The 26,632-nt window shown below is 38.2% G+C and overlaps 1 protein-coding gene across 2 annotated transcripts in view; it reads right to left on the reverse strand.

Annotated features, from left to right (window-relative positions):
- LOC114047051 (casein kinase II subunit alpha) overlaps positions 1 to 15,822 on the reverse strand; it is a 52,953-nt gene extending 37,131 nt beyond the window's left edge. For both annotated transcript variants that reach the window (XM_027867727.1, XM_027867729.1), the window contains exon 1: positions 15,716 to 15,822. The gene's annotated coding sequence lies outside the window, so the exon portion shown is untranslated. The remainder of the gene's footprint in view (positions 1 to 15,715) is intronic.
- Positions 15,823 to 26,632: the final 10,810 nt, after the last annotated feature.

A 26,632-nucleotide genomic window follows, 5' to 3' on the forward strand; every position in this document is an offset into this window, starting at 1 on the left:
AATGCTGTGGATATGGGGATAATGCTCATATGGGACTGTGGTGGAAAAAAGCACTCTGTAAACTGTGAAGTATGCTTTTAAAATCTACATGTCTATGTTTCTCTAACTGCTTACCTTTATAAAAGAAGTTTCAAACAACAAAATTTCCAATTTAAAATGTGATGTCGCTGATAAGAAGCATCCATATACACCAACATTTTATATTACAGCAGTTCTTTTCATGGTAGGAAAGAACTAGCAACAAAGTAGATATCCATTTGATTAAGGAATTGTAAATTGTGGTACATAAATGTAATGAAATGTTACTGTGTTGCATGAAACTATGTATATGATGAATATAGAGAAGCATGGAAAACACTTGCATGATCTGACGGCAAAGTGAAGTAAGCTGAGCCAAGAAAATAATATACAAAACGATTACAACAATATAATGGAAAGAACTACAAAAATCAAGTAAATGTTGCAAAATTACAAAGAACAAACATGCCCCCAAAGAGATACATGAGAAGATAGCCTCTCCAACTCCTACCCCAATCCTCTGCAGAGGGGGAGGTCCACAGGTTCAAACTTTTTCAATGTGCTGGTTGGTTTTGCCGAGTCCCTCCCCCCCACCACTTTTTTTCTTTAAAAAACATTCTTTGTCATATAGGATGTTTCACTAGGAGGGAAAGGGGGAAGGATAATGGAAGAAAGTCTAGTGATATTAAAAAAAAGCCACTAATAAAAGTTTACTTTAAAAATTATAAGAGATCAAGGACACAAAAAACAATGTTCTCGGGTCTCTGAAACAACGCAAGTTTGATTTCTATTTCACATTACTCTGTTTCTGTATTTTAAAGAAAATCTTATTAATTCAATTAATTCCAATTCTGAACTTGGACTATTACCTTTCCATTATGAAAAAAAGAGTGGCTAAACAAATTAATAATGTAGGCTATTGTATAAAAAGAATTTTAAGTACTTAAGAGGCTTAGAATATACAAACAAAATGCTATGTTAATTGCACAGAAATTTTATCAACAAAGAATGGAATGCAGTCTAGTTTGATATTACTAAAATATTAAAAAAAACAAACCCTAAGATTTCAGTATGGCTAGTCAAGCAACAAACAGTAAATGGTCAAATTAAATGTTGCGGAGGTATCCACAAAATATTAAGACAATTAAAACATTACATAGGGAATTAATGAAAAGGCTCAGGCAGGAACTGTGCAAATGAAGCTGTATACTAGTTGTAATTTGTAGGAGGAGAGGGAGTAACCCCACTGATGAGATCATATACCCAGTGGAGTGCTATCAACCAAAATGCATCCAATTATATCAAGTTAGTTTTTGAATCAGAGAACAACTATGAATGATAGTTGCTATAGATGTTTTAAAGGGTACTTGGACGTAGAGAAAAAAGACTGAACCATAGAGTGAGTGTTGTTCAGTCTTTTCAGTGATGTCTGACCCTTTGTGACCCCATTTGGTGTTTTCCTGGCAAAGATACTGGGATGGTTTGCCATTTCCTTCTCCAGTTCATTTTACAGATGAGGAAACTAAGGCAAATAGGGTTAAGTGACTTGCCCAGGTTGATACAGCTAGTAAGTGTCTGAAGTAGAATTTGAACTCAGGAATATGAGTTTTCCTGACTCCAGGCCTGGTGCTCTATTCACTGCCCTATAAAGAGAATACCTGAGTTCAAGTCCTGGCTTTACCATTTAAGTAGCTGTGTAACTTTGGGCAAACTACTTAACACTGTTTCCTTATTTGTTAAAATTTGAGGGAAAAGGTAGAAAGCCAAAATACTAGTGCAGGATTTGCACTCAAAAGGTCCTGGCATCAAATCCTGACTCTACTGCTCTGAGATCCTGGGTAAGTCACATGCTTGCTGGGCCTCACGGTCCTTGTTTGAAAAAACAAAAAATGCCAAACAAAAACAAAAGCATCCAAAACACAAGGGGAATTCAATGATCTTTAAGATTTCCTCTAGCTTTAAATCTAAGATTATTTAATCCAGGTTTTGTTAAGGAAGTGTTTTGTATGCCTATATAATGTGAACCGTTAATTTATTAGTATTTAGAGATTCTTCCCAGGTCCAAACGAATGAGGTCTCATGCATTTAAGTCTGCATGATGCCATATAGTTTTAAAAGTGCTTTGCATCAATTATCTCATTTGATCCTCACAACAACCCTGTGAGGAATTTTAAAGATAAAGAAAAATAACCTAAGAGAAATTATTTATCCAAGGCCACATATTTAGTGTCAGAATCACATGAACCTAAGTATCCTGACTCCAAATCCAGTGCTCCAGTTTAACTATAAAAATATGTGTATTAATCTCCATAAAATATCTAAGGAAAAATAAATTCCTAAAGCACAACTCTGGTTCCTGATTGAAAATTAAGAAAATAAGGCAGTTTTACAGTAAACTAAATATGAAACTTTATGTATGATTAGGCCTCAAATAAAGGACATGCAGCTATCATTATTAATGCTGTATGCAAAACATCTCACAATCTTGCTTTCCAAGGAGACAACATGACAACAGAGAATGTTTACATTACTCCCTAGAGGGAGGAGATGGTATAAATGGATAGTTATGGATTTGGAGTCAGGAAGAATTGTGTTCATATTCCACCTATAATAGCTCATAACTGTGATCAAAATCAAGTTATTTAACCTTCCTAAGATTCAGTTTCTGCATCTGTAAAATGAGTCTAATACCTGTATTACCTAGCTTACTGTACTGCTGAGGCTCAAATGGAATATCATATGAAAAGTTCTCTCCAAACTTGAAAAAGGTGCCTAACTACCTTTCTCCACCCACCACTTTAAATAATTTTATTTTTTCTCCAATTACATGTAAAGACAATTTTTAACATTCATTTAAAAAAATTTTGAGTTCAAATTCTCGCTCTCTCCCTCCTACCCCCCTCCAAACAGTAAATAATTTGATATAAGTCATACATCTTCAATCATGCAAAACATATTACCATTATCAGTCATGCTGTGAAAGAAGACACAGACCCAAAGGAAATAAAAAGCCACCAAAAAAATACAGAAAGTGAAAAATAGTATGCTTTGATTTGCATTCGAACTCCATCAGTTCTTTCTCTGGAGGCATCACGAGTCCTTTGAGATTATCTTGGACCACTGTATTGCTGAGTATAACTAAGTAATTCAAAGTTTACCATCCTACAGTATTGCCGTTACTGTGTACAATGTTCCCCTGGTTCTGCTCATTTCACTTTGTATCATTTCACATAAGTCTTTCCAGTTTTTTTTCCGAAATCAGACTGCTCTATCACTTCCTATAGCACAATAACATTTCATTACAATCATATGCCACAACTTGCTCAGTCATTCCTCAATTGATGGGCATCCCTTCAATTTCCACTACAAAAAGCTGTTATAAATATTTTGTACAAATAGGTCCTTTCCCTTTTTTTATATCTCTTTGGGATACAGACTTAGTAGTAGTAGTATTGCTGGATCAAAGGGTATGCACAGTTTTATAACCCTTTGGGCATACTAACTACCCACTTTAAGCCTTCTCTTATGCCACTCCCTATGATAAATAAATTTCAATCAGTATGATTCATATTCATTTATTATTTTAAGTACCTGCTATATTCAAAGCCCTTGGAAAAGGCAGGGAAATCAACATAAAGTTCTGCTAAAATTCCACCTAAGAGGATTATTATTTCTGAGCTAGTTTTTACTCTCAGTTCCCTAATTCTGAAATACCCTAAGTCTCATCTCTGCATCTTGAAATCTTACCTTTTTTGCTTTAAGACCTGACTCAAAGGATAAATTCTTTCCTAATTCTCCTGGTCATAAATGACCTCTCATTCCTGAGATGTTACATAGTACTTTGTATCTTTCTTTAACAAGTGACATTTATATAGTATCTTAAGGTTTATAATATGTTTTATCTATATTTTTATTTCAGAGAATTTCTGGAAGGAACCCTAGACATCTAGTTCAACCCCCTTCATTTTACACTGAGGAACTTGAAGCCCCCAGAATAACACACCCAAAGTCATACAGGTAAAGCAGCAGAGCTGGGAATTCAAACATAGGTTTTTCTGACTCCAAATTCATGTACTTTCTGCGATAATGCACTGTCTACACGTAACCCTTTAAAGCAAGGTAGTACAAATATCATTTTTATTTCTATTTTATAGATGAAGAAACTGAGATCCAAAAAAAGTTCAGGTGATTTACCCTAACATCAGACTAGTAAATCATGAACCTGGGACTCAAGCCCAAGCTTTCTATTACACTACAATGCCTGATAGCTCTCCTTATATTCTGCAGTATAGTTATAGCTGTATCATAAATACCTGTTGTTATTGTTCAATCACTTCAGTAATGTCCAACTCTTTATGACCCCAGATGGGGTTTTCTTGGCAAAGATAATGGAGTGGTTTGCCATTTTCTCCTTTAGTTTATAAACAGGGCTAAGTGACTTGCCCTGGGACACACAGCTAATAAGTGTATGCGGCCAGATTTGAACTTATGAAGATGAGCCTTCCTAACTCCAGGCCCAGCACTCCATACACTGTGCCACCGAGCTGCCCTTGAATATCCTTTGCCCATGAGAAGAGATCTTAACTTGGCTGCCTTGCCCAACACAGGGCCCTGTATATACCAGGCATTTAAAATAACAAATGACTATGAAAGACGATTGATTGCAGGTTTGAAATACTATGATAGGTGTTTGGATGTTGTCTTCCCCATTAGACTTGCAAACTCCTTGAAACTAAGGACTAGCTTTCAAATTTTTTTCCTAACCCCATCACTTAACACAGTGCCTGGAACATAAAAAGTTCTTAATAAATGTTTATTGACTGACTATTCTTAAAGGCTTCTTATTACCCAATGTGGCCTGAAGTTGGATGCTTACCCTCTGAAGTTTAGACCAAAGAATGGCTAGGGGAAAAAAAATGGGGAAAAATAAATTTTCAGAAAATAAATTCTGCTGAGCCAAGCCTAACTGTGCTTCTTTTGCAAAAGCAAGCAACAGAAATTGCAAACTTAAGAGTTGTAAAACTACCCCAAACCAAGTATAGAAGCGTATGATAACCAGTTGATTTAAGGAAAACTGTAATAAAAAAAGTAATTTTTAAATAAAAACAAAAAACTACTTTTGGACCTACAATTTAATGAACTAGAAACAGAGCTAATAAATTCAATAAAAACCAAATGAGAAAAGAGTGACTAAAATGTCCATATCATTTGACCCAGAGATTCCATTATATCTAACTCAAGGAAGTCAATGTCAAAAAAGAAGGGCTGAAAAGAGAAAAATGTTATAGTGGCAATTTTGTGGTACCAAGGAACTGGCAGATTAAGAACATGCTCACTGATTGGAGAATGACAACTATGGGACATAAATGTAATTAAATATTACTGAGTGGCTCAAAATTAATATGGAGAAGCACTGAAAGATAAAAAACAGATGCAAAAATGATATAGGCTTAGTAAAGCAACGTAATCTGTAAGTATAACAATGTAAATGGAAAAAAAATTGAAAGCTAATGCTTTGACACATACACACAAAAAGTTAATGTTTTCAAATTATAATAACCAAAGGAGAATTATGAGAAGACACCTCTCTCTATTTCTTTGCAGAGGTGGGGTCTAGTGTGAAGTAGTGCATATAATATCAGACTTTTTCAATATTGGCCAATTTCAATGAACTTTTAAAAATTTTTATAAGGGATGACTTTCTTGAAGGGAGTGAGGGGAAAAAACAGCAGTTTACATGGATGACATGAAAGCAAAAATATATTATTAAATTTACCTTTAAAAAAAGAACAGGAATGAACTCAATTCATAATGTGGCTGAATGGGTCAGTAATTTTCCATTCACTCATACGCTACTAGATACCAATGTACCAAAACCCCTAGAGCAAACCCTTGCCCCTCCCTTCCTAGGTAAAAAAAAAAACATACCCAGAGAACAACCCGATTGATCCCCTTCAAACAACTTGATAAACTATGTTGATATTTGGTGACTCTGGAGCAATTAGAGATGATATGGGGATGAGGTGGAATAATGTGTTAACTTAAGCAGTTTAAAGTATGTATATGACTGCTAAGTTTTCTGAGGAATGGGAGGGAGGAGCGGGGGAGAAGGAAAACATTTTCTGCACTTTAATTAGGTCCCCAGTACAAGATCCAAGTTTGCTGAATGTTAAATGTCAACCTTCACTAAAACTTTTCAAAGATAATCAGTGGCACTTTTTTTTTTAAAGAAAAAAAGGTCTTTACTATTTCTTCCCTAGCAAAGTCTGTCAAAAATGGGGAACTTTGTTGTAATTTTGGGGGTGGGGTGTTACTTCTGTAATTTTATATGGTCAGTACCTATAATGAGCTATCTGAATAATTAATTTCTTAAGCTTTCATTAGGTATCAACTGTGAGTAGAGTACAGTGCTTAGTACTAGAGAAGATACACAGATTAGGAACCCTCAAGGAGTTAATAGTCTAGTTAGGAAATGACAAGAACAGATAACACCAGAACACAATTTATGTGCTAAATGAGTTACAGAGTTGCAAAATAAACTGCTAGGAGGAGTCGGAGGGAAACTACAGAAGGATCAAAGGGAGATTATGGGGGAGGAGACATTTGGGTTAGGCTTTAAAGGAGGTAGAAATTAGTAAGTGAAAGGGGAAGAAAAAGCATTTCAGGAATAGGCAACAGTAGAACAAAAGCAGAGGTGGGAAAGATCATAGGATGACTGGAAGCTTTGCAGTTTTGCTGAGGCATCAAGTGTGTATATGAGAAGTAGGGGGTGGGGTAGGATGGGCAGGTTAAATAATAGGAAATAGTGCTAGAAAGGTAAGATGACACTAATCAAAGGTTCCCAAAGTGGGCAATAGTGCCCTCTGGGGGACGCTGGAACAATGAGATGGGTTGTCTGGTAGTAGCTTCAGGTGCAATTGTGGGGCACTGAATAAAAATAAGGGGGCGGTGGAAGCATAAGGAAAGAAATTTTTTTTGAAAAAACATTCTTACACGTTTCATCTGTTGCGTAACAGAGTTAAAGTTGTAGTGCCTACATTATTTTCCAAATAAACACACAAAATGGAAGTTGTAAGAGATCAGTGGTAAAGTCCACTGACAGGTCTTAACAAGCAAGTGTTGGCAGGTAAGCGTGTTGAGCACTGTTGGGAAGTCCAGCATGCACTCAACGGGAATATGTGCAAGTAATGACTTGTTTACAGTATGATACTATAGGTTTACATGACGAAATATTGCACCACCAAAATTTCAATGCAAGAAAAAACTTATAAATTTACAATAAATAATTAGATTTGGGAACATTTGGGAAAGCAATTTGGAATTATGTAAACAAAGTGACTAAAATGTCCACATCCTTTGAACCAGAGACTCTATTACTGGACTTATACTCCAAAGGCAGCCATCAATAAGAAGAAAGTCCCCATATACTCCAAAATATATGTAGTAGCATTTTTTGTGGTAGCTAAGAATTGGAAACAAAGTAGATGCCCCTCAATTGGAGAATGGTTACACAAACTGTGGTATATGAATGTAATGGAATATTACTGTGCTGTAAGAAATGATGTGTGATGAAAACAGAAGCACAGAAAAATTTATATGGATAAAAAGCAAAGTAAGAGTCAAGAAAACAATATATACAGTAACAGAAATGTAAATAGAAAGAACTACACACCAAAAAATCAAGTTAATGCAAAAAAAAAAAAATTTTTTTTTTAAACAAAAATCAAACAAGACCCAAATGAAGAAATATGAGAGGACACCTCAGTCTCTCCCCAAACCCCAATGGATGTGGGAAGTCCACAGGTGTTATAAGTTTCCAGACTTTTTCAATGTATTTATCAGTTGTGCTGATTTTTTTCCTCTCTAAAAATACTATTTATAGTTATGTAGGATGGCTCTCTAGGAGGGGAAAAGGGAGGGAGACACGCTTTGCTTTGGATAACTATGATGATGTAAGAAATAAAAGATATCAATAAAAAAGCCAACAGTTCAATTTGCCTCATGAGGGTATAGAAGAATGTAAATTGCCACAGTTCCACTTACTACCTTGAAACTTCTGCCTGTATAAATCTGCATATTTACATTAAGAAATTATAATTCTTAGATTTATAGCATGAGTTGGAAAGGATCTTTAAAAACCATCTAGTCCAACCCCCTCATTTGCAAGTCAGGTAACAGACACAGAGAAGGGATGTGACTTAGCTTAAGTAAAATTATGCGAAGATTAGAGAGAGAACTTCAACACAGGTCTCTTAAGTCGTAGACCAGAGTTCTTCCCTATTCATAATTCGGAGCATTATTTCCTTTTACTTTTTTCCACTTCTCTCACAAAATATGGCATATACTATTTACTCCCCCCAAGGTAAAAAAAACCAAAAACCAAAAAAAAAACATGAGTTTTCCAAATAGCAAAACATTAATATTTTCACAATAAAAAAATAAGGAATGCAACACAGTATAAAACCTCAGAAAGTAGGACAGACGGTTTGAGACCTGGTCTCTCAACTTCAACCGTCAAATAAAGTACTCTCTATAGACCTTTGCTTCTTCACTTCCAATACAGAAAATTAATGAAGTACTTCTATGACTTGGCACAACTCACTTAAACCTTTCTTGGCCTCTGTTTCTTCACCTGTAAAATAAGAGGACTGACTAGATGATCTTTATGGTCTCTTCCAACTCTAAATTCTATAACCACAAGAATTTTGTGAGAAATAATTGATACAGCAAAAGCCGAACTCTTTCAAAGAAGGACTTTGTTTTTATAAGAAATTTAAAAGGCTATGATCTAGTGAACAAACTGGATGCATACACTGACAACAGTGTCTTGCTTAAGATTATTAGAAGAAGGGGGAGCTAGATGGCACAGGGGATAAAGCACCAGCCCTGGAGCTGGGAGGACCTGAGTTCAAATCCAGCCTCAGACACTTGACACTTATTAGCTGTGTGACCCTGGGCAAGTCACTTAACCCCATTGCCTCGCCCAAAAAACAAAACAAAACAAAAAAGATTATTAGGAAGTTAGGTAGCACAATATATAGGAGTGCTAGGCCTGGAGTCAGGAAAACCTGAGTTCAATATGGCTGCACACACTAGCTGTGTGACCCTGAGAAAGTCATTTAACCTCTATTTGCCCCATCTGTAAAATGGGGATAAGCATCTACCTCATACATAGTAAGTATTATTATATAGTCTCTTCCCTTCCCTAAGATGATCAACAAATGTTCTTTGAAGACTGCACTGGCAAATTACTTTGGATTTATAGATTTTAAAACAAATTCTTAATTATCATCTGCAAACCCACCTCCCAGTTAATTTACTAAATTGTCATGACTACACAGAATTTTACTTTCATAATAAACTCTAATAACTTTTGGAAGCACGAGAAATAACATTCAGAAACCAAGAGTAATCCAAATCTAATGCAATTTAACTGAATATCCTACAAAAGAGTATGTTCCAACACCACTCCTTCACCCTGCTACACCAACATAATCTTCTTAATGTACTGGTATTATCATATCATTCCTTGTTAAGAAACACCCCCCCCCCCCCACACTCCCCTTCAGAAAACTCTCCACTGCCTATCAAAGCACAAACTTTTCTTCCTGACTTTCTGGCCCTTCACAGTCTGTCTCTTAAGTTGTCTTCCCACTTTTACTTAACAATACTTCATACCCTACTAAACTGCTCTTCTCAATGTTTCATCTCAGCCATGTTCTTGCCCTTCTCTGTCTCAAACATACAACTCCACCTTCTCAACTATACCCGCTGAAATCCTTCCCTTCAAGACCCAGTTCAGATGTCACCTCTGCAGCTTAATGTGATCTTGCTCTCCTGAAATCTATGTCTCACATCACTATTTGAACCTTTCCCTTGCAATGACACAGTTGAAAATTTGTATAAATTTCTTAACAGCAAGGGATGTGCTTTTTTAAAGTCACTCTATCCTAGCATTAAGTTCCATCACTTTCACAGAACAAGTGCTTCATGTTTGTTAAACTGAACTAACATCTAACTATAAATATTCCTATTCAATGTTCAGCTCAAAATTCTCCAGACACACCCCTCTCAAAACTGTCTTTAGATTGGGGGGAGGGAGTGAAATAAGGAGAAATCAAGAAGTCTAACAGGCAGGGCTTCCTGCTTACTTATCTGAATTGGAATTAGGCAGCTACAGTATTATAAAAATCAGTTTAAAAAAAGAAAGGAAGAACTATAAAGCAGATGTTATTTCCACTTATTACATACTGAATTATAAAAACAGAGAGCAAGTAATGATAAGACAGGTTCCAACCCTGGGGAGTTTATGGCATAAGAGCCCTGACAAAAGTACAGTAAACAAGAAAGCAGTGGCGGATCCTCTCAGAGGATAGGGCAGGGAGAAGAGACAAACATTAATGCAGAAATAACTCTACCTCAAGAGAGCAAAGCATTTAACCAGCCACACAATATGCCAGGAACCTCCCAAGTTTTGTTCCTTGAGGCCTCATGATATAAGAGAATTCTGATACTGGTAAAAGGTCACCCAGGAATGCAGAGGGTGGTTGTTGTATTGTTGTTGTTGTTTTTAACCATGTCAGAAGTGAGGAATTCTAGCCATTTTAAGGGATGCTCAGTCCGCCAAAATAAAGAGAAATCTTTTAAGCAGTCCAAAGTGCATTCATTGCCCTAGTCTAGGCTTTCTGTTAGTGGGTAAGGCCCTGTGTTGCTGGTATTTTAAGTACCAGCAACACAGAACTTTACCCACTAACAGAAACTGTATATCAAGAAATCTCATTAAAAAGACAACTGAAATGACAATTAAGTCTGAAGATTTGTCTTAGTCCTGAATCACCTCCTTTGTAACCATCTGTCTTCAATGATAATAGCCTCATTTTAATAAAGGTCATGGAACTTCTAAATTTTAAATTACAAATACCTTTCAGAAATTACACCCTCATGTACACAAAGCAAATTGATACTGAAACAGGAAACACTTCAGAAAGTGTCCAAGTTTCTGTGCTGTAGAAAGAGCCTTAGGAGTTAGTCTGCAAAGTTGGGCTCAAGTCCTGCTCACTGAACATGGAGGAAACCTTAAGCAAGTCATTTCATTTTTCTAGTCTTGATCTATAAAAGGAGAGAGTTGGACCACATGCTCTTTAAGGTCACTCTCAACTCTGATGTTCTATATATCCTACAAAGTATATAACGCTCTAGACCCTAACTACAACAATTTCTCTCAGATTAAAAATTGGAAGTGACCTAGAAATCTCTAGTCCAACTTTCTCATTTTATAGATGAAGAAAGAGAAGACTGGAAAGGTAAAATAACTCACCTTTTGAGTCTGTGCCATTTGGTAAACACTACAATTGTTACAGGTGCAATGGCCAAAAAAAAGTTCATGGCAAATCCCTGTGTATTCTGATTTACTAAGTAAATTAATAGAATATTTACATATCTGAGAATTTTTCTGCAATTTCCCCTTTACTTGAATAATGATTCATATTTTAAGAATCAACGTCTTAATATCTGAAGATATATAATGAGCATTAAAATCTCATTACTGGGGAGTTGACTTAGCAACTAGAAAATACTGTTAGAAACCTACAAAAAATTCTGAATAACCTATCAGCATATATAATTATAATTTCAGAGAATTCACAATACTCACCTTTCTCAACAAACTAAAATAAATTTATCTATTCTATCAGGAAATCACCAAAACAAGAAAACTGTAAAAATACACAAATACCTTCAAAAGAGCTCTAATGGTTCTAAGAACCCACAATTCTAAAACTGTGTAAGAGCATCTTTAATCTAAGCTGTTAACCTTTACTTCAGAAAAGGCATCAATACTTTCCTTCACAGAGAAAGAATATTAAAGAAAAAAAAAAGCTTGCCCACCATAGCAACAGTTACTAGGTAGGTACCTTATGTGTAGGATCCTAAAGCAAGTATTGAAATGCCACTCTTAGCAGCAGCTTGCGATACTGTGAATCTTTCACCCTCAAACTTTTTTTTTAAAGGCCTAACAATCTTTGATATCTAGACCATGGGAAAATGACTACTCAACAGAGAAATCTGCTAAAATCTACTCTAGGGAATACAAAATACAGGGAGAAAAACAATAACTCTGTATCCATAATCCAACTCAGATCTTTCTTTTAGTGGGAATTTTGTCTTAATAATCCTGGAGAAATTTCTTCCTTGTTTGCAAGTCTAGTTTGGCCCACATTTCTCACTGTTGAACACAGTCAAGTAATAAAATACTTTGTACTTTTGTAGCCTCATCTATCATAAGCATTCAAAAGCAATATTAATTCACCCTAAACACTCCTGAGAAACAGAGATGGTAAACAACTTACTCAAGGTCATCCAAGAAACTAATGACAGGCCAGGGACCAAAAACCTAGGATTTCTCATTTGAAACTTATTGTCAAAAGAAGGCTGAGCACTTATCCAATAGGTCAAGTCATACCAGTTAACTTGTGAACTGTGTGCTCATGTGCATATATACACATTGCCCTGGGACCACAGTGCAAATGTAGTGGAAAGCATGATAGGACTGGGAGTAAAGAAAGGTGGGTTCTAATCCCTGATCTGCCACTAACTAGCTATGGGACCTTGGGTAAGTCTCTTACTCATTTTCTTAAATCTATAAAACAAGGAAACTAAATACGTTATCTAAGGTCTGTTAAGTTCTATAATTCTTTGCTTCTATGAAATTGTAAACAAAGAGAACATTTCCCTCCCCTCCAATTAAATATGTAAGACAGAAATTCACCCGGAAAGACCCTTAAAAGATTATCTGGCAGCAGACATTCTTATCCCGAGGTCACAGAACTCGATTTTTAAAACATTCTGATAACTTTATTTCAATTTAATTTATTCCCTTTGTAATAATATGTATTTTATTTTATGAATTTAAAAACTATTATTCTGGGGAGTCCATAGGCTTCACCAGACTGCCAAAAATGTTCATCTCTTACATCCTCCCCCCCCCCCCCCCCCAAAATTAAAAACACCCGATCTAGTAAAATGAGAAAACTAGGGCCTGAAGTAAAGTGACTTGCTAAAGGTCACAGCAACTTCTGACTCCCATTCCAAGTATTCTTTCAGTTAGTTACTTCCTCTCCTATAGCCCATTTTACTCAAGCCCAGTCTCATCCATTTCAGATTCTTCTACTTTAAAAAAACCATTATTTATTTTACACTTGATTCTATAGAAGTGTTTAAATTAAGACTAAAAGGCATTTCTCCAAACACTAAATACAACATCCTGCATAATTCAGCAGGTCTCGGGCCTGACTCTTAAACCTTGAAATGAAGGTGACAGATAAAATCCATGGGCCTTTAAAGATAGGTAGCCTTGAGACCTCAATGCAAATGATGTGGATGGAAGGAGTAGTAGAACCCTTTGCATAATCTCCAGAGGTTTACCAAACTGGATCACTGCACAGTCCTTATTTCTAAAAAGCATAAACTTCCAAAAGGGTGATGCACTGAACTGTATACTTGATCTTACTGATGACATATTTCTACTGGGCAACATAAATTAATAGGGACAAAATGACAACATCTCTGTAAGTTTCATGTTAAACATATAATTTTTTCCAGGAAGTCTATTACGGTAGACAGAATAAGAAAAACTATTTCTGAAAGTTCTATCAATACACAACTAAACTTTTATTTTGCCACGTTGATGGTCTTTCCACCTTTGAACTGTCGTACAAACATCAAAGAACAGAGACAGTCTCATGCTAGCAGAACATTTAAGTGTCAAGAGGAAGTTTTCCCAATGCTACCCAAGCATCTGTGAGCCAGGCACCTCAGAAAAGTAATCCTTTGTTGCCTTTGTTCTTTAGAAAGTTATTCCCAACAAACTTTTTTTTTCAGCTCTTATCTACTAAAGACTTTAAGATGACTTCTCAAAGGAATTCATTCTTTAGTTAAAAAGAATATAAAAGAAAAAGGCAGGATATTAAGTTAAATGTTCAAACATGGAGACAAAAGTGAAAGCAAGGATTTATTATGGAAGGTAGTGGGTAGCAAAAGGGAGAACTAAAAATATCTTTGTGTAGAGACAGTTAGTTACCAGCTGTTATCAGCCCCTAAGAAGCAACCATTGCCCATAAATGAATCCCTTTCTCAACTTTGGGCCTCTTTCTTTCCCCACCATCAGTCCTTTACTAAAAGAACCTAAACTAGGATTATTTGTGACCTTGGGTAAAATCAGCTGCTCTCAGTGTCAATTTCTTCATCTGTAAAAGGGACTAGACTAGATTATTTCCAACATTTAAAATTCTATTATTTCAAAATTTTGTTTTTAATATAACTGTCCTAGTGTAATTTGACTCTTTACTCAGCTGATCAAACAGAAAACATAACAGGCAATTTGTTTTCCAAGTCAATATTTTACTACCCATCCCCCCACAAAAGATTATGAAGCCAAATCACCAAAATTGGAACAAGGCAAATCAATCCAGGTAAACTGAAGGTGGAATTCTGGAATGGAGAAGAGTAACAACTACAAGTTCTTGGAGGTGTTTACAAGGACACCGGAGTCCAGGCCAAATTTTAACATTCAGCCCCAGGTCAGACTTGCTTGTCAAGTCAATTGACTTAAGAACAAACAGGTCATACAGTAAGTAGAAAAAACATTCGGAAGTCTTGGTTCTTCTCAGGTTCTTGGTCTCCAATTTTATCCAAATGTAGGTTAAACTTATTAATACCTATTAGTCCCATAAAATAAGGAAGCTAATCCCACTAAAAATATTTCCTATTTTAACGTTTGGGCCACCTGTTTCTTTCTTCTTTTCCTTTTCTACAAAGCTATCTTTCCTAATACTCAAGAAGTTCATTGACTGAACACTGTTCCCAACCACATAAAAGTACATCCTATGGAAGCTCCTCCCTATTGTCTAAATCCCATCGCTTTTCTAGTCAAGCAATTGCTGATCTTGTTCCATCCCCTCCCCCTACACACTCCACAAAACCTTAACTTAACCCCTATCTTCCACATGTTCATCAGTTAACCACCTTTACAACTCTAACCCTGATATAGACAGAGGCCACCAGACCTACTCTGAATAGACCCCTTTCCCTTATCTTTCCTGGCCTAAACCCAGTCTCGAAATCATCTCTCAAACTACAACCCCACCCATCCTTCCTAGTCCCTCCCCACCAGGGTCTTCTGCTCTCGATGGACCCCACCCTGTACTTCCCTCCAGCCTAACCCTCTGCCTTCGAGTGGGCAGTAACCCCACCTCAAAGGTCCCCCAAGGAGCCCCCTCCCTCCTCCTCTTCCACCTCCTGCAACACCCCTCCCCCCCACCTCGTCAGCCGCCCCTCCCTCCCGCCCCACCCATGTCTCCTCCCCTTTCCTTCCAGGCCGTCCCCCCTCCCAGCCTCTCCACCTCGAGGGGCTCCCCAGCCCCCTACAACCCTACCCCAACACACTTCCAGATTTCCTCTTTCCCTTTCCTGGAGAGCTGCTCCCCGTCCCCCTGGATGTCCCCGCCTGCCGCCCCGGCCCCTGCTGGCCCCCCGAGAGGCGGCCCTGAAGGCTGCTGGGGGCCCCCCGGGGGGGGGAGAGAGTAGGGTTAAGGCGGCAGGCCTTCTAGAAGCAATTCGGAGGGGCCAGCTGAGCAGCGAATTTTGTTCTCCCAATCCGAACCCACACTCCCAACCCCCCCGCTTCCCCACTCCACTTTACCTGTGGTGGTGGCGGCGGCGGCGGCGGCCGCTCTCCCCTCTCCTCACACAGACAATATGGCGGCGGCGGAGGAGGAGACACACGGCTGGGCCGCCAGCCGCAGGGACCAGAGCGAGGCTGCAGCCACCGCTGCCGGAAGCGGAACCCCGCCCCTTCCAAGCCGCCCGCCCTCCTGCAGAGAGGCGGGGAGGCGGGGTGGGACCGCTTCCGGCTCCGCCCCTAGTTGAGGCTAAGAGAACGCTGCCATGTTGGGTCATACTATATATTGTTTCGGGGGGGTGGGGTCCGTGCTCCCAGACGACATGGCGGAACAAGAAAAGTACTCGGCGTAAAGTATGAGAAGGAGATATATGAAACTACTTTACGTTGTTTTCTTTATAGTGTTCCCCAAACAGCGCAAAAGAGGGTGATCAAGTCAAGTTCGCTCTCCCTCGTCCTTGTCCTTGGTTCGGCCTAAACTCAGATGGATGGAGGTCACTACGGCTTCCTCCCATACTCAAATCAGCTGCGGAAACTCATCCAAGCTTCAACTCCTCCCCCTTAGGAAATAGCATCACGACCTCCAGAGTTTATGGCAAAGCATTCTGGGAGTTGTAGTCTCCCCGCTCCTCCTTGGGAAGCGTTAGGGTTAGGTTTAAGGTTCATGTGTTGTTCTCCGTTTCAAAACTTCCTGCTGTCTGGGAGAGGGTGAAGAACGTTGTGAGGGTAAAGGTTAGGGTGAGTGACGGCACTGGCCCTGTGCTGACGTCACGATTTGGGGGGCGCGCTGCATCCTGACACTTTCTAGGGTTGTCACTGTGGGGCTGGCAGGTGTGAAGACAAGGAGGCGCCGCTGTTGCCCGTAGGGTTATTTAGGGATCTGAGAACTTCTCAGTGGAGCCCCCAGAATAGAGGTTGGGTTGGGCCAGAACTGTCAGGGAGACGAGAGAGGAAGGAAGGATTTAGGGAATATAGTGTTGGCTTTTCTCCACTTTCCCACTAGCGAGATGCACCTTGCCTTGTTCAATTAAGCAAAGATCTAATACCTTCTGTGGTCTGAGCTCTGTGCTGGTTATGGGGGGGTAGGTTGAGATGCGTCCCGATTCCTGCCCTCATGGAATTCACAGTCTAGTACAGATAGTTAACATATAAGGTGAATACATGTAATACCAAGTAAAAAGTGATAAATACACCAGAGGCCCAGATTATAACTCACATTGATTCATTATCTCCTCTCTAGTATTTCATGATTCTGCTCTCTCCTGGTTCTCTTCCTACATATCTAACTGTTCCTTCGAAGTCTTCTTTTTCTTCTTCCAAGTCATACCCACTAACTGCAAGTATCTAACTGGATGCCCCATACATACCTCAAACTCAACAAGTCCAAAACAGAACTATCTCTCTACCTAAATCCTCTTCTTTTCCCTGTTTCCCTATTTCCATCCAAGCCACTACCATCCTTCCCTTCTACTCCTCATTTGCACTCATCCCATAAATCCAATCTGTTGCCAAGTTTTGCCATTTCTACCTCCACAACATCTTTCCTAGAAGTCTCCTTCTCTCCACTCATATAGCTGCCAATCTGGTAAATGCCCTCATCATCTTGAGTTGAAGTTGCTATCATTTCAATCATGTCCAACTCTGCATGACTTGAACATGGGTTTTCTTGGCGAAGATACTGGAGTGGTTTCCATTTCCTTCTCCCGATCATTTTACAGATGAGGAAACTGAGGCAAACAGGGTTAAGTGACTTGCCTAGGGTCACACAGCTAGAAAAGTATTTGAGGCCAGATTTGAACAAAAGTCTTCCTGCCTTCAGGCCTGATGCTCTACCCACCATGTGACCTAGCTTCCCTAGCTGCTTATCATCTCACGGTTGGACAAATGAAATAGACTTCTGCTTCAAGTCTCTCCAGACTGCAGTCTATTTTCTACTCATATGCCAAAGGAATCTTCCTATGGTGTAGGTCTAACCATGTTACATAAACCCCTGCCCCCTCCACTCAATAAACTCCATTGGTTCCCTATTATCTCCAAATATAAATCAAATATAAAATCCTGTTTGACATTTAAAAACCCCTCACAGCCTGGCTCCTTCCTACCTTACCTTGCCAGTCTTACATTTAATTCTCCTCCACTTACTATACAATCCAATGACACTGGCCTTCTTTCTGTTCTTCTAGCTCTCTGCCTTTTCACTGGCTGCCTCCCATGCTGGGAATGCTGCCTCTTCATATCCAACCCCTGAGTTCCTTGATATCCTTCAAAACTCAGCTCAAATCTCCTCTTCTGCAGCAGGCCTAAGAAAGCCCCTCCCATTGCTAGGGGCTTCCCTCTGAGATTGCTTTTCATTTATACTCTATATATCTCTTGTACGTATGTAGTTGTTTGTATGTTTTCTCCACCATTAGGATGGGTTCCTCAAGGACAAAGATACTGTTTTTTCCTTTCTTTGTATTGCCACCATGTAGCAGAATGCCTGATACATATTAAACTTTTACTAAACTTGTAACTGACAGACTACTGACCTACATTGTGGTTCCAAACTATCTGTTTAATATTCTCTTACTCTATACCCTTCCCTTCATGTTTCAGCTGGACGATCATAGATTTAGAGCTAGAATAGACCTTAGAAATCATCTTAATCTAAATCACCTTATTTTATAGATGAGGAAACTAAAGCCACACAGGTCACAAGTGCCAGAGCCAGAATTTGAACCATGGGCCCCTGACCACAAATTTAGTGCTTTTCCCAGTGTAGTTCTGCCTTCTCCCGTCTCTATGCTTTTACTTACTGTGGTTATGGTGGATAGAATTTTCTTTCCTACAAAACCTGTGGAAGTGCTTTCCATGCCTGGTTTGGGTATCATCTCTTTTATGAAGCCGCTTTGACCCATTTACTCCTGCCAAATGATGTCTACTTTCCCAAATTGTCTGTGGCACTTTGACATGTCCTAGTCCTTGTTATTCGAATGCTTGTGCTCCTCCCCTTCCCTCCCCCCACTCCATTAGTTTATAAATTCTTTGAGAGCAAGTGCCATGACATAGCTATATTTTTATTTTTTTAGTGAGGGATGGGAGAGGAGGAAGAGGCAGTGGATTGAGGGCTGGTTTTGGGTTCAAGTCCTGGCTCTGAAACATGCTAGCTAAAACCAAATAATCTCTCCATTACCTAAGGCAACTCTCTTAAGGTGTTGATGTAGTAGAAGGAGTTTCCCCACTAGGAAGTTTCCATATACCTGTGCTATTACAGGTCAAGCATCTCACCTGCTGCCAAAAATAAAAAATAACAAACAAACCCTACCCCGAGGGAGCTAACCTTCAATGGAGGGCACTGAATTGATACTTGTTGAATTACATGTAGAGCACAGTGCTAGAAAAAGGAGATCAATCAATTAAAAGGCATTTTTAAGGCATTTCAAGGCATTAGAAGTGCCTGCTATGAACCCAGGATTCATAGTCAAGAATTAAATAGACCCTGCCCTCAGGGAGCTAACTTTCTACTGGGAGACAACTTGTGCACAAATAAGTATTTGAAAAAAAAACACACACACAAACACACACATACATGTATTTGGACAAGACCTGATGATTTTGTTGATATAGGGAACTCCTGATGAGGAAATTCTCTACCAAGACAGTGTCAGTATCTAGTCTGCAATTTATAGTCATAGGTATTGAGAGCTTATGTAACTTGTCAGTATGTATACAAGGTGAGACTTGAACCCAGGACTACCTGATACCAAAACTATTGCTCTATCCACTATACCACACTGCTTCTCATTAAATATGTGTGTATACATATATAAAATGTGTGTTTATATATAATATAATGTATGTTATATATTATTACATATATAAGTGCATATGTGTATGTTAAACACTAGAAGTTGGGAGAGGGGTGTCTGGTGTCAGGAAAGGCCTCATGTAGGAGGTGGGTCTTGAGCTGATCTCTGAAGGACCCTTGGGATTCCAAGAGTCTGAAGTTAAGAGGAAGCATATTCTAGGCAAAGGAGATAGCCTATGAAAAGGCTTAGGAGATGTAGCATCCAGTAAGGAATAGCAAAAAAGCCCATGGAGCTAGATAATAGAGTTCATCAAGAGGAATGACATGTAATAAGGCTAGAAAAGTCAGCTGGCACCCACATGGTTGTAAAGAGTTTCAAATTCCAAATAGAGAAGTTGAGAAAGATACAAAGTTTAAAAAGCTATTTCTACCTTCCTAAAACTGGGAGTGCGGGTGCAGTGTAGTGGGTGAGTATTACGTAGATTATAAAATTCAGTTTAACAAACCTTTTAGCATTATGTTCCCTGGTCCTGTTAGGGGAATATGAAATTTAGATAAGGAAGGGTCCCTGTTTTTTCTGGAGCTTATGACTCAGTAGAAGGATTCTTTTTTTAATAAGAACACCTAATTTTATCTGAACTTCTCACAGCTTCTACTGTGGAAACCCTTGATAGTTTTTAATCTCTCTTCTTCCCTGTCCCCAATGCCCACCAATGCAAATTAGCAACCCTATAACTGTAGTCTTAGAGAATTGTTTGGAGGCATGGAGAGATTAAGTAACTTTCCAGAGTTATGCAGTCAATACAAATTAAATTAGAGAAGGGATGTGTACTTAGTCATGTGTAGTAGAAGGCCTTCCCTCTATCTGCTTGCATCTAAAATTCTTCTCCAGTGGAGGAAATAGATCATACATTTGGAATTATGCTAACACGTGATTAAGATGTCTATATCTTTTGATACCCAGAGATCCCAAAGGTTTTGCCATTTCCTTCTCCAGTTCATTTTACAGATGAGGAAACTGAGGCAAATAGAGTCAAATGACTTGCCCAGGATCACACAGCTAAGAAGTGTCTGAAGTTGGATTTGAACTCATGAAGATGAATCTTCCTTGTTCCAAACCCAGTGCTCTATCCACTGTACCACCTTGCTGCCCCTCAGAAATCCCATTATTTGGCTTATATCCCAAGGAAGTGAAAGACAGGAGAGAAAAAAGTTCCAATATATACCAAAATATGCATAACAGCACTTTTTGTGGTAGCAAAGAACTGGAAATAAAATGGTTGCACATTGATTGGGAAACTACAAAGTAAATTAGATTACATAAACATAATGGAATATTACTTTGCCTTAAGAAAGGTTAAATATGAAGAAATCAGAGAAGCATGAGAAGATTTATATGTACTGATGTGAAGCAAAATAAGCAGAACCAGGAAAACAATGACTACAATGGAAATGAAAAGAACAGGAAAATGAAATAGAATGCTGTGGAATAAAAATGACCAATTTTGTCCCTGGAGGAGAGTTAGGGAAATGTACCTCCCTCCATTGTCAATGTGGGGGGCTATGACTGTGGAAAATCAAATATGCTGTCAGACACATTGGATGTATTGCTTGGTTTTGCTGAACTATTTTTGCCCCCTTCTAAATCTGTTACAAGAGATTGCTAAATGAATAGGGGAATGAGACAGGAATCGACATATTTGTAAACGAATGAGATGTTAAAAGGTATCAACAGTGGGGCAGCTAGATGGCGCAGTGGATAGAGCTCCAGTCCTGGAGTCAGGAGGACCTGAGTTCAAATCTAACCTCAGATACTTGACACTTAACTAGCTGTGTGACCCTGGGCAAGTTGCTTAACCCCATTGCCTAGCCCCATCCCCCAAAAGCATCAACAAAAAAGGAGGATCACTCACATGTACATGCATTTTACAGTTTACAATAAGCTTATCTCAGCAACTTTATAGTTTACAATAAACTTATCTCAGCAGCTCCAAGGACTAAGTACTGTATCTTCCCCTCCATGGTTAGGATGAGGAAGTTTAATTTTGGAGGCAAGTGAGGCCTCAGGTAGATAGGACTAGGCTGGAGAAGAGCCACTGCTCTACTTCCTAACTACCAGCCCCTATGTTCTTTCCATGGCAACAAGAACCTTATCAACTTCTCCCCAAATCTAAATAAAAGCTTCCATACTGCTCTCTGCCTCTGGTCTTAATCCATCTATCCAATCCCTGAATTCCTCTAGGACCTAGCTCAAACATCACCTTCTGCAGGAGGCCTTCCTCCCCTGCTGCTGTGTCCATCTAAGGTTATTGCCCATCTTACTCTGTATGAATCTAGTATGTACCGGTTTATCTTTATGTGTTGTCTCCTCCACTAGAATGTAAGCTCCTTGAGGGTAGAGTCTGTTTTTACTTTTTTGTCTTTCCAGGGCTTAGCCCAGTACCTGACCTGTAGTACCTAATAAATGCTTATTGCCTGATTTAGTCATTGATTAATACCACTTTGATCAAGTTCTTTCTTTATTTAGAAACCTTCAGTGTCCCAATGTCTCTCCATTGCTTTCAGAAGAATCAAATCAACAAAGCCCAACAGCAAAAGATATAAAGAGAAATTCCATTTAAAGTTACTGTAAACATTATAAAATATTTGGGAGTCTACCTGCCAAAACAAACCCAGGAACTGTATGAACACAATTACAAATACTTTTCACACAAAGAAAGTTAGATCTAAATAATTGGAAAAATCAGTTGCTCATGGGTAGGCTGAGCTAATATGATAAAAATGGCAATTCTACCTAAGTTAATTTAAACTATCAAAAATTATTTTATAGAGCTAGAAAAAACAATAACAAGATTCAGTTGGAAGAACAAAAGGTCCAGAATATCAAAGGAACTAATGAAAAGAAATGCTAGGGAAGGCGGCCTAGCCTTTCCAGATCTTAAATTGTATTATAAAGCAGCAATCATCAAAATTACTTGGTATTAGTTAAGAAATAGAGTGGTGGATCAAGGGAATAGGTTAGGTGTGCAAGACACAGTAGTCAAAGACTATAGTAATCTACTGTTTGATAAACCCAAAGACTCTAGCTTCTGGGATAAGTACTCACTATTTGACAAAAACTGCTGAGAAAACTGAAAAAGAGTATGGCAGAAACTAGGCATAGACCAAAATCTTACACTCTATACCAAAATAAGGTCAAAATGGATTCATGATTTAGATATAAAGGCTGATACTATAAGCAAACTGGAAGAGCAGGGAATAGTTTACCTGTCAGATTGACAGAGAACAGAAGAATTTATGAGCAAACAAGAGATAGAGAGCATTATGAAATGCAAGATGGATAATTTTGATTATATTAAATTGAAAAGTTTTTGCACAAACAAAACCAATGCAACCAAGATTAGGAGGGAAGCAGAAATCTGGGAAAGAATTTTTATAACCTGTATCTCTCATAAGGCCTCATTTTAAAAATACATAGAGAACTAAGTCAAATTTATAAGAATACAAATCATTCCCCAGTTGATAAATGGTCAAAGGACATGAACAGGTAGTTTTCAGGTGAAGAAATTAAAGCTATCTATAGTCACATGAAAAAATGCTCTAAATCACTATTGTTTAGAGAAATGCAAATCAAAACTACTCTGAGGCACTACATCACATGTATTAAATTGGCTAATATGACAAAACAGGAAAATGATAAATGTTGGAGAAGATGTGGGAAAATTGGAACACTAATGTGTTGTTGGTGGAGTTGTGAAATGATCCAACCATTTTGGAGAACAATTTGGAATTATGCCCAAAGGGCTATAAAAATGTATATACTCTTTGACCCAGCAATATCACTTCTAGGGCTGTATCCAGAAAGATCATACAAATGGGAAAAGGACCCACATGTACGAAAATATTTATAGCAGCTCTTTCTGTGGTGACCAAGAATTGGAAATTGAGGGGATGCCCATCCATTGGGGAATGGCTGAACAAGTTGTGGTATATGAATGTAGTGGAATACTATTGTGCTATAAGAAATGATGAGCAAGCAGACTTCAGAAAAACCTGGAAAGACTTGCATGGACTGATGCTGAGTGAAGTGAGCAGAACCAGGAGAACATTGTACACAGTAACAGCCACATTATGCGATAACTAACTTTGATAGATTTAGTCCTTCTCAGCAATGCAAGGATTTCCAAAGGTCTTATGATGGAAAATGCTATCCACATCCAAAGAAAGAACTATGGGGTTTGAATGCAGATTGAAACATACTATTTGTTCTTTTTTTTTCCCTTCTGTTTCTACTTTTTATTTTTTGGTGAGGCAATTGGGGTTAAGTGACTTGCTCAGGGTCACACAGCTAGTAAGTTTCAAGTGTCTGAGGCCAGATTTGAACTCAGGTCCTCCTGACTTCAAGGCCAGAGCTCTATCTACTGTGCTACCTAGCTGCCCCTTGTTTCTTTTTTCTTGTGATTCCTCCTATTGGTTCTAATTCTTCTTTACAACATGACTAATGTGAAAATATGTTTAATAGGAATGTATATGTAGAGACTATATCAGATTGCATGCTGTCTGGGGGAAGGAGGCAGAGAAGGAGGGGGAGGAAATTTAAAACTCTAAAGCTTATGGAAGTGATGGTTGAAAACTAAAAATAAATTAATTAATGAAAAATAAATAATGGTCCAGTCAAAAAGAAGAAGAAGAAGAAGAAGAATCAAAACTTTTCTGTCTTGCTTTGCAAGATCCTCTGTAAAATGACTCCAAGTAATATCTCCAATCCTTATTTCCCAGGACTTCCTTCTATTCCAGCCAGGTTGATCTCCTTACAAACTTATCTCTTTGCATTTGCTCATGTTGTTCCGTACCTTCCCTTCTCTCCAATCCCTTTTGAATGCCTTCTCTCTGACTAAATCCTATTCATCTTTTATAACAAAGCTTAATATGTCCAATAAGCAAGTTCAGGGCCCCATGTCCCCAGTGTTAGAAGAGTTACAAAGTTTAGGTGAGACCTAGATGATCTGTATATGAGAGGGTTGAATGATATGACTTCTAAGGGCTCTAAGTCTGGTGATCCTAAAAACTACAAAACAAGGGAGGATAAGATAAGTATCAAGAAGAGGTAGGTACAGGCAAAATGTTCAGAGAAATTTGAGGAAGAAAGATTGCATTCATATGGCGATGTTGGAGAAGGTTTCATGGAGGAGGTAGTAGTTGAGATCGACCTTGAAAGAAAGGAGAAGGGGAGGAATTCTAACAGATAGAGATGGAGAGAGGTATACTCTAGAGGAGAAAGAGGATCAGATGAGAATAGAGAATAATGGCAATTCTAATCTTATTGTAGAATATATGAAGGAAAATAATGGGATCTGTCTCTCTTACACCTCAGTTTCCCATTTAATAACACAAGAGAGTTGGAGTGTATACTTTCTTTTCTTTTTTTTTTTTCAATTTTTTTTTTTGTTTTTTTTTAGGCAATTGAGGTTAAGTGACTTGCCCAGGATTGCACAGTTAGTAAGTGTCAAGTGTTTGGTCTGAAGCCGGATTTGAACTCAGGTCCTCCTGACTTCAGGGCCTAGTACTCTATCCATGTACCACCTAGCTGCCCCCAAGTGTATACTTTCAAAGGCCCATTCTAATTTTAAATCCTATAATCAAATAAATCAATAAGCATTTATTAAGGGCTTACTATGTGCCAAGCACTGTGCTGAGCTGGAAAGGTTAGTAGGTTAGAAACAAACTGTGTAAGGTCTTGACTTCATAAGTTTATATTTTATTTGTTAGCTGCTGGGGAACCATCTCCAGGAAGCCTTTACTGATAACCACATCCCAGAGTAATCACTCACTTTTCTGAACATTTACTGCCAACCCAGAACTCTTGTTTTGACACTAAGGAAACACTGCTGTGAAGGACAGGCTAACAATTTCATATTTGTAACTCTTTTCCCCAACTAGACTGTGAGGCCTTTAAGGAAAGAACCACATTATGTGGTTTTTAAAAAGTAACTTTCTTTTTTTATATCATCATAATTATCCCAAATACTTCTCTTGTCCCTCCCAGAGAACCATTCCATATAACACACAGTATTTTTAGAAAGGGAAAAAGTTCAACACAAATCACGATATATTGAAAAATCTGAAAACGTATCTAATGTGTAAGACCTGTGGACCTTCCACCTCTATTAAGGTGTGGGCTAGAGGTGTCCTCTCATATCTCTACATTTGAGTCCTACTTGATCTTTAAATTTTATTACATTTACTTTTGATTTTTTTGGGCATGTAGTTCTTTCCATTTATGTGGTTGTAGTTACTGTATAAATTGTTTCCTTGGCTCTTCTTACTTCACTCTGCATCAGTTAATAAATCTTTTTCATGTTCCTCAATATTCATCACACATTATTCCTTACACCATAGTAACATTACGTTACATTCATGTACCACAGTTGATGGACAGCTACTTTGTTTCCATTTCTTAGCTATCACAACAAAATGCTGCTATAAATATTTTGGAGTATACAGGGACTTTTTTTTTAATCAATGAATTCCTCGGGATATAAGTCCTTCAACAATGGCATCTCTGGTTTAAAGGATATGGACATTTTAGTCACTTTATTTGCATAATTCTATACTGCTTTCTCAAATGGTTGTACCATTTCATAGCTCCACCAAAAATATATTAGTTTGCCTAGCTTTCCACAACCCCTCCAACATTGACTGTTGCCACATTTTATCATTTTTGCCAGTTTTCAGGGTGTGACCTGAAACTTAAGGGTTGTTTTGATTTGCATTTCTCTTATCATTAGTGATTTAGGGTATTCTTTCATCTGGTTGCTCATAGCTAGGCAGTGCCAATGTAATAAAAATTATAATACTTCCAAACTTAATTTACATTTTCAGTGCCATATGAAGGGTATACTTTATAGAACTTAACAAAATAATAAAATTCATTTGGACAAGCAAAAGATCTAGAATATCAAGGGAAATAATGAAAAGGAGGGATGAAAGGGGAATAACGTGTCCAGACCTCAACCCATACTATAAAGTAGCAGTCATCAAAACCATGTGGTATTGGTTAAAAAACTACAAGATAGATTAAAGGATAATTCGACAGAGTAGTCAAGGGAGAATGAGAAACAACAGACCTCAATAACCCAGGGTTTGATAAA

This window comes from Vombatus ursinus, unplaced genomic scaffold (genome assembly GCF_900497805.2).
Source record: "Vombatus ursinus unplaced genomic scaffold, bare-nosed wombat genome assembly UNPS02014786.1, whole genome shotgun sequence".
Lineage (NCBI taxonomy): Eukaryota > Metazoa > Chordata > Mammalia > Diprotodontia > Vombatidae > Vombatus > Vombatus ursinus.